Below are 9,066 nucleotides of genomic sequence, written 5' to 3' on the forward strand. Positions count from 1 at the left end.
TTTTTTGCTGACCCTCTACTTTACCAGCATGATGTCCTTCTCCAGGGACTTATCCCTCCCGATAACATGTCCAAAGTATGTAAGACATAGTCTCACCATCCTTGCTTCTAAGGAGCATTCTGGTTGTACTTCTTCCAAGACAGACTTGTTCTTTCTTCTGGAAGTCCATGGTTGTCATAGATTGAATTGTGTCCCCCAAAAATATCTGTCAACTTGGCTACCTCATGATTCCCAGTGTTGTATGATTGTCTACCATTTTGTCATCTGATGTGATTTCCCTATGTGTTGTAAATCCTATCACTGTGATGTTAATGAGATGAATTAGCAGCAGTTATACTGATGAGATCTACAAGATTAGATAGTGTCTTAAACCAATCTCTTTTGAGATATAAAAGAGAGAAGCCAGCAGAGAGATAGGGGGACCTCATACCACCAAGAAGGCAGTGCCAGGAGCAGAGCGTGTCCTTTGGACCCGAGGTTCCTGCACTGAGAAGCTCTTTGACCAGAGGAAGATTGATGACAAGGACCTTCCTCCAGAGCCAACAGAGAGAGAAAGCCTCCCCTGGAGCAGACACCCTAAACCCAGACTTCTTGTGTACTAGACTGTGGGAGAATAAATTTGTCTTTGTTAAAGCCCTCCACTTGTGGTATTTCTGTTATAGCAGCACCAGATAACTAAGACAATGGCATATTCAATATTCTTCGACAACGCCATAATTCAAAGGCATCAGTTCTTCTTTGGCCTTCCTTATTCATTGTCCAGCTTTCACACGTGTATGAGTTGACTGAAAATATCATGGCTTGGGTCAAGTGCACCTTAGTCCTCAAAGTGACATCTTTGCTTTTTGACACTTTAAAGAGATCTTTTGGAGCAGATTTGCCCACTGCTGTATTTTATATGTATTTTAAGGAACTTGCACATCCATGGATTTGGGTATCCACAGTGGTCCTGGAACCAAACCCCTCGGATGCCGAGGGATGACTGTATAGTGAAGTCATAAAGATTGTCATCCCTGACAAAAATTCCCATATCAGGAAAACAGATCAGAGAGGTAGAATGTGGTTTTCTTTAGTGGCGGCATGGTTGCATTTAAGCCATTCTGACTTGTGCTGAGCTGAGGGACATTGGCATAGCCTGTGAAGTCCCTCCGAGCAGCACAGGGCAGTAACTGAAATCACAGATCACCTGGCTTGAATTCTCATCAGCAAGATACGGTCTTCACCACCAAGATTGTTTGCATTCTCAGTGCGTTGAGTTTTTTGTTGTTTGTTTGTTTTACTTTTTTAAATTAGGAAAAAGAATTAATTTCTAATTCTTGTGTTTTATTTTAAAAACACATTGAGGGAAGAGCTGTGGAAAGAAAACATATATTGGAGCTTATAATTCCTTTAAAGATCACAATTTGGGGAGAAATGGCATTTTTGCATATCAAATCAAAGTGCAAAATGTTAATGGCACGCGTTTCTTCAATCCTAGAAGTTTCATTTTCTTATTACGTTTTCAAAGTACATCAACCACATCTGCTAATTTTATCTATAATCTGTTTTCATATGCTTTACTTACTATGGATAATTCAATGCATTCTATTTTTCTCTGGTTAATAGGTCAGTCATAGAAACCATATATATATATATATATATATATATATATATATACGTGTGTATATATTCTATAGCTCAAATAGCCATGACCATTTATCTCAATGTATTTGGCATAAAGTCATTTGGGATGGGCCCAAACATGGGTTTAATGTCCCCACAGACCAGTTCACACCTATTGTTTCTCAACTATAGTGCCTAGATCTAACCAGAACCAACCTCTCCAAGATGGTTCACAGTCAGAGACCCAAATGGTACATTACGAATAGGATGTTGCTATCATGAAAAGGTAGTGTTAATGGTGTTGGATTGATGTCTGTAACTCTCCCTTAGAAATATAGCACATTTACCTTAGTGTTTCAGTGATATCAACTTACAATTCATCTTCATTATTGGCAGATTCCACATATGCACCCCATGCGTCTGTCGGTTTGTTGTACTGTGGTGGCTTGTGTGTTGCTGTGATTCTGGAAGCTATGTCACCGATATTTCAACTACGAGCAGGGTCACCCATGGTGAACAGGTTTCAGCTGAGCTTCGAGACTAAGACAGACTAGGAAGAAGGACCTAGTGGTTTACTTCTGAAAACAAAAAAAACAAAGGCCAATGAAAACCTTATGAATAGCAACAGAACATTGTCTTATATAGTGCCAGAAGATGAGCCCCTCAGGTTGGAAAAAAGCAAACCAAACCTGTTGCTGTCAAGTCGATTCCGACTCATAGCGACCCTATAGGACAGAGTAGAACTTTCCCGTAGAGTTTCCAAGGAGTGCCTGGTGGATTTGAACTGCTGACCTTTTGGTTAGCAGCCGTAGCTCTTAACTGCTACACCACCAGGGTTTCCCTCAGGTTGGAAGGCACTCAAAATACGACTGGGAAAGAGCTGCCTCCTCAAAGTAGAGTCAACCTTAATGACCTGGATGGAGTCAAGCTTTCAAGACCTTCATTTGCTGATGTGGCACAATGAGAATAAATAGCTGCAAACATCCATTAATAATAGGAAGGAATATGGAATGTATGATGTAGGAATCTAGGAAAATTAGAAATCGTCAAAAATGAAATGGAGCATATAAACATCAATATCCTAGGCTTTAGAGAGCTGAAATGAACTGGTATTGGCCATTTTGAATTAGACAGTCGTATAGTCTACTATGCCAGGAATGACAGATAGAAGAGGAATGGCATTACATTCATCATCAAGAAGAACATTTCAAGATCTATCCTGAAGTACAATGCTGTCAGTGATAGGATAAAATACATATGCCTATGCATTGTCTGTAAACAGGAACACACATAAAACATGGTTATGTATTGATGAGTTGATGAAAAGTGACCAGAGGCTCACAGAAACCTAACCCTATATTTCCTCTAGAAGCAATGGTTTAGGGGAGTTCAGTGTTTGAGAAGGAGATCATGCTTGGTAAAGTAGAGGGTCAGCAAAAAAGAGGAAGGCCCCGAACAAGACGGATTGACACAGTGGCTGTGATAATGGGCTCAGGCATAACAATGATTGTGAGGATGGCACAGGACCAGGCAGTGTTTCTTTCTAGTGTATATAGGGTCGCTATGAGTTGGAACTGACTTGACAGCACCTAACTACAACAACATCGTGAATAATGAGAATAGACTGTATATAACTAAAATTTAATATTGAAGTTTAACTCATTTTTTTGTTTTTAATAAAACTTGTTAATAGAATAACTGAAATATATGAATTAAAGGATACAGTAGTGGCATTATAGATTTGTTTATAAGCACAATGAATGAAGATATTTGAAGAGTTTGAAATTTCAGGATAAAAATATTTTAAAGGTAAAATAACATTTAAACAGTTTTAAATCCTTTTGAAAATAGAGTTCAAAACACAAATACATTTTGATCACTATATGCAGTCATGCTTTTTATAAGTATTAAGTGTTTTTATTTGCAATCATTTAATTGTATATGTATTGTATTCTAACATTTTAGATTATATTGATATCCATATTTGGCACCAGGGGTCAGTAAAAGCCTAAGATAAAGTTCACTTGCTGTCAACTTAAATATATAATTTAATGACTTTAAGAGACCTTGGTAGGCAGAGTTCAGAAATATATTGCATTCCTTGGAGTCTGCAGACTCCCACTGAAGATTTTATGTAGCTGTAGGTCATCTGCCAACTCTGTGGTGTGCCAGTGGACTCCTATCTGTGTCTCAAACCCTTAGAAATGTTAGTTTTCAAGTGGACCTTAGCTGCCAATTATTCCAGTCGTCTTCTATCCAATGCAGGATCCTTAATAGATGGTCATTTAATTTTTGTTTAATCACTTTAAGGATGAGACTTTCACTTTATGAGCTGCTCTAGAATAGCAGTTATATCTTATTTAGTTTTGTCTCCCCAGGCCTGGACTACAGCAAATCCTTAGTCATTTCTGTTGTTGGACAGTTCTTGTCATTAGAAAGTTATTTTATACTGATTCAAAATCTGTCTCATTATAACCTATGCTTATTGCTCATAATCATGCCACTTGGCATGATTGTGGTAAAGGGAGACAGAATAATTTTATTACCAAATCAGCCCTATCATATGCCCCATTAAGGTTTCCTTTCTTTCTAAGTTTGTCTTTCTCCCAATGAAATGTCATGACTCTTGTCAGTTATTCCTCATATGGCACAGCTTCAGAACTTCCCCATTCTGACCTCGTCACTATTACCCTGGATCACCAGGTCCTCCTTCCTATTCTGTCTTAGAGTGGAAGCTTCTAAAAAACTTGGCCAGTGAAAATCTTATGAATAGGAGTGGAACAGTGTATGATAACAGTGCCAGAAGATGAGCCCCTCCAGTTGGAAGGCACTCAAAATACAACTGGGGAAGGGCTGCCTCTTCAAAGTAGAGTCGACCTTAACGACATGGATAGAGTAAAGCTTTTGGAACCTTCATTTGCTGATGTGGCATGACTCAAAATGAGAAGAAACAGCTGTAAACATCCATTAATAATCAGAACATGGAATGTACGAAGTATGAATCTAGGAAAATTGGAGATTGTCAGAAATGAAATGGAACACAGAAAGATCGATATCCTAGGCGTTAGTGAGCTGAAATGGACTGTTATTGAGCATTTTTAAGTGGACAATCATACTAGTCTTCTGTGTTGGGAATGACAAATTGAAGAGGAATGGCATCGCATTCTTTGTCAGAAGAACATATCAAGATCTACCCTGAAGTACCACACTGTTAGTGATAGGGTAATATCCATATGCCTACAAGGAAGACCCATTAATATGACTATTACTGAAATTTATGCACCATGCAGTAAGGCCAAACATGAAGAAATTGAAGATTTTTACCAATTTCTGCAGTCTGAAATTGATCGAACATGCAATCAAGATGCACTGATAATTACTGGTGATTGGAATGTGAAAGTTGGAAACAAAGAAGGATCAGTAATTGGAAAATATGGTCTTGGTGATAGAAATGATACCAGATAGAATTTTACAAGACCAATGACTTATTCATTGCAAATACTTCTTTTCAACAACATAAACAGCAATGACTATACACGTGGACCTTGCCAGATGGAATACACAGGAATCAAATCAACTACATCTGTGGAAAGAGACAATGGAGAAACTCAGTATCATCAGTCAGAACAAGGCCAGGAGCCAGCTACGAAACAGACTATCAATTGCCATATCCAAGTTCAAGTTGAAGCTGAAGAAAATTAGAACAAATCCACGAGAGCCCAAGTACAACCTTGAGAACATCCCACCTGAATTCAGAGACCATCTCAGGAATAGATTTGATGCATTAAACACTAATCACTGAAGACCAGACAAGTTGTGGGATGACATCGAGGACATCATACATGAAAAAAGCGAAAGGTCATTAAAAAGACAGGTAAGAAAGAAAAGACCAAAATGTGTGTCAGAAGAGATTCTGAAACTTGCTTTTGAACGTAGAGTAGCTAAAGCAAATGGAGGAAATGATGAATAAAAGAGTTGAACAGAAGATTTCAAAGGGCAGCTCGAGAAGACAAAGTATTACAATGAAATATGCAAAGACCTGGAGCTAGAAAACCAAAAGGGAAGAACACACTTAGCATTTCTCAAGCTGAAAGAACTGAAGAAAAATTCAAACCTCGAGTTGCAATATTGAAGGATTATGAAGGCAAAGTTGCAATGCTGTAAGTGCTAACTCTTTTATGCCAAGATATTTAGAAGACAGTTACCTGGCCAGTCAACTGTAAGAGATCCGTATTTGCGCCCGTTCCAAAGAAAGGTGATCCAACAGAACATGGAAATTATAAAACAGTGTCATTAATATCACACACAAGTAAAGTTTTGCTGAAGATAATTCAAAAACACTTGCAGCAGTATGTCAACAGGGAGCTGCCAGAAATCCAAGCCTGATTCAGAAAAGGACGTGAAATGAGGGATATCATTGTTGATGTCAGATGGACCTTGGCTGAAAGCAGAAAATACTAGAAAGATGTTTACATGTGTTTTATTGACTATGCAAAAGTATTCGATTGTGGGGTCGTAACAAATTATGGATAACATTGCAAAGAATGGTAAGTCCAGAGCACTTAACTGTGCTCATGCAGAACCTGTACATAGACCAAAAGGCAGTCGTTTGAATAGAACAAGGGGATACTGCATGGTTTAAAATCAGGAAGGGTGTGCATCAGGGTTGTATCCTTTCACCATACTTGTTCAGTCTGTATACTGAGCAAATAACCCAAGAAGCTGGACAATATGAAGAAGAACGCGGCATCAGGATTGGAAGTAGACTCATTCACAACCTGCAATATGCAGATAACACAGCCTTCCTTGCTGAAAGCAAAGAGGACTTGAAGCACCTACTGATGAAGATCAAAGACTACAGCCTTCAGTATGGATTACACTTCAACATAAAGGAAACAAAAATCCTCACAACTAGACCAATATGCAACATCATGATAAATGCAGAAAATATTTAAGTTGTCAAGGATTTCATTTTACTTGGATCCACCATCAACACCCATGGAAGCAGCAGTCAAGAAGTCAAACAACATATTGCATTGGAAACATCTGCTGCAAAACACCTCTTTAAAGTGTTAAAAAGCAAAGATGTCACTTTGAGGATTAAGGTATGCCTGACCCAAACCATTATATTTTGAGTTACCGCATATGCATGCGAAAGCTAGACAATGAATACGGAAGACCGAAGAAGAATTGATGGCTTTCAATTATGGTGTTGGCAAAGAATATTGACTATACCCTGGACAGCAGAACAAATAAATCTGTCTTGGAAGAAGTACCGCCAGAATGCTCGTTAGAAACAAGGATGCTGAGACTTCGTCTCACATACTTTGAACATGTTACCAGGAGGGACCGGTCCCTGAAGAAGGACATCATGCTTGGTAAAGTAGAGAGTCAGCAAAAAAAGAGGAAGACCCTCAACAAAATGTCTTGGCACAGTGGCTGCCACAATGGGCTCAAACATAGCAACCATTGTAAGAATGGCACAGGACTGGGCAGTGTTTTGTTCTATTGTACATGGGGTCGCTATGAGTTGGAACCGACTTGACAGTACCTAACACCGCCAACAACAATTAATTTGGAACTCTTATTTGGTCAAAGTCTATCTTAAAGCATGTTTCCCAGAATTAGGAGTACTCCTATAGATAGGGTTGCTAAGAGTCGGAACCAACTCGATGGCACCTAACAACAACAACAACACTATAGATATAATCTGACTCAGGAAGGAGTACTATGGAACTAATATTTCCCATGATTTGGACATCACCAAGTCATTTCCTCTAAGCACCTGTATCTAGAAACATCATATACCAGAACACAGGAGGGAAAGACTCAAAATGACTTCTGAGCAATGACACTGTCACAAAATCCACTCAATGAAGCTTTCACTTTACCTGCAGAAGGCCCTCCAAATCTATTCTAACATACTGCTAACCAATTTGGCTATTTTTAACCCCACAGCATGTTAACCCCATAGCACATTAGAGGCAGTATATTATCAAAGGGAGAGTGACTGTTATAGGAGGACTTGCAGTACTTACATCTATAAGGGAAAAAGCAGTGAAAAATGGATAATTCAAAAAGTACAGAGGTCTGGGGCCAAATTAAATATTCCTCAGCAGGTCTTGTATTGAATACATCATTATATTACAGAACAGTACAGAAATTAATATTTAGGAGGAAGCACTTCTGGAATGGTGGAGTAAAACCTCCAAAAATCCACTCCTTGAAATGAGAACACAGGCAAAACTTGTCAAACTCACTATTTTCAGAACTCTGGAACTTAACCAAATCTTGCAACAATGAGAATTTATTCAAGAAAAATGGCTGAATCTCATTAAGAATAGTAAGCTTTGTGGCATTTTAACTTGCCTTATTCCCACCCTCCTCCCCCCAGCTCCATGGTATCCTTGAAAACCAACAAACTCAGAACCACATTCCTGTTGCCATCAAGTCAATTCTGACTCATAGCGACCCTATAGGACAGAGTGGAACTGCCCCATAGGGTTTCCAAGGAGCGGCTGGTGGATTTGAACATTGCTACCCTTTTAGTTAGTAGGGGAGCTCTTAACCACTGTGCCACCAGGGCTCCTCAGAACCACAGTAGCTGAGAAAACCAGTAGCCTAGAAGCTATTGGAAGGGGAAGTTTTGTAGCTCCCCCAGGAATCCCATCTCCAGAAAACTGTCACTTTTTGACCTGTCTGGCAACTCCCTGGGAAAGTCCCACTTACAGAGCTTGTCTTTATTTGGCCTGACTCAGAGCTTGCTCAAAGTGGAAAGCCCTGTCTCCAGGGCATTTGTCAAAAACAACGAGCAGCAGTTATTTAATATCACAGCTGCCTGAGGCAGATGCCAGTGGGATCAAACAAGAGACTGATGAAAAAACTTAAAAAGGAAAATCTAGGGAATGAGATGTTCACTTGGGGCTTTGAAAAGCTTTAATATATTCCTGGGAATTTATACATAGTCTGTGCACATGCCCAGGAAAGACCTATGAAAGCTGTAATCTCTCACTTCTTGCTGACCTTGAGACTCTGCACAAGCAAAAAATTAAGGCTAAGGCAGAGTTATAAACTGCTAAAATATTGAAGGCATGCCACCAACATGTACACAAAGTACCTACGCAAAGGAAAGAAGACTTATTGGTTCAAGACATTTAAGGAAATCTGTCTCTAATTATTTAACTGACCACTAAGCTAGCTGAGCAGAGACTTCAGCAGCTGCACACAACAAAGAATATAGACTTTACAGAATTCGCCCAGGGAAGTCACTAAATGAACAAACAGCAATAACAACAGACAGCATCAAAAAACCCAGAGTGGGGATAGGAATCAGATTTCCAGAGTTATTACATTATAATTATTTAAATCATCTAATTTTCAACAAAAATTTACAAGGCAAGCAAAAAATAGGAAAGTTTGGCCCATATGCAAGGAAAAAAAGAAGTCAGTACAAACTATTCTTGA

Source organism: Trichechus manatus, unplaced genomic scaffold, assembly GCF_000243295.1.
Source record: "Trichechus manatus latirostris isolate Lorelei unplaced genomic scaffold, TriManLat1.0 scaffold00002, whole genome shotgun sequence".
Lineage (NCBI taxonomy): Eukaryota > Metazoa > Chordata > Mammalia > Sirenia > Trichechidae > Trichechus > Trichechus manatus.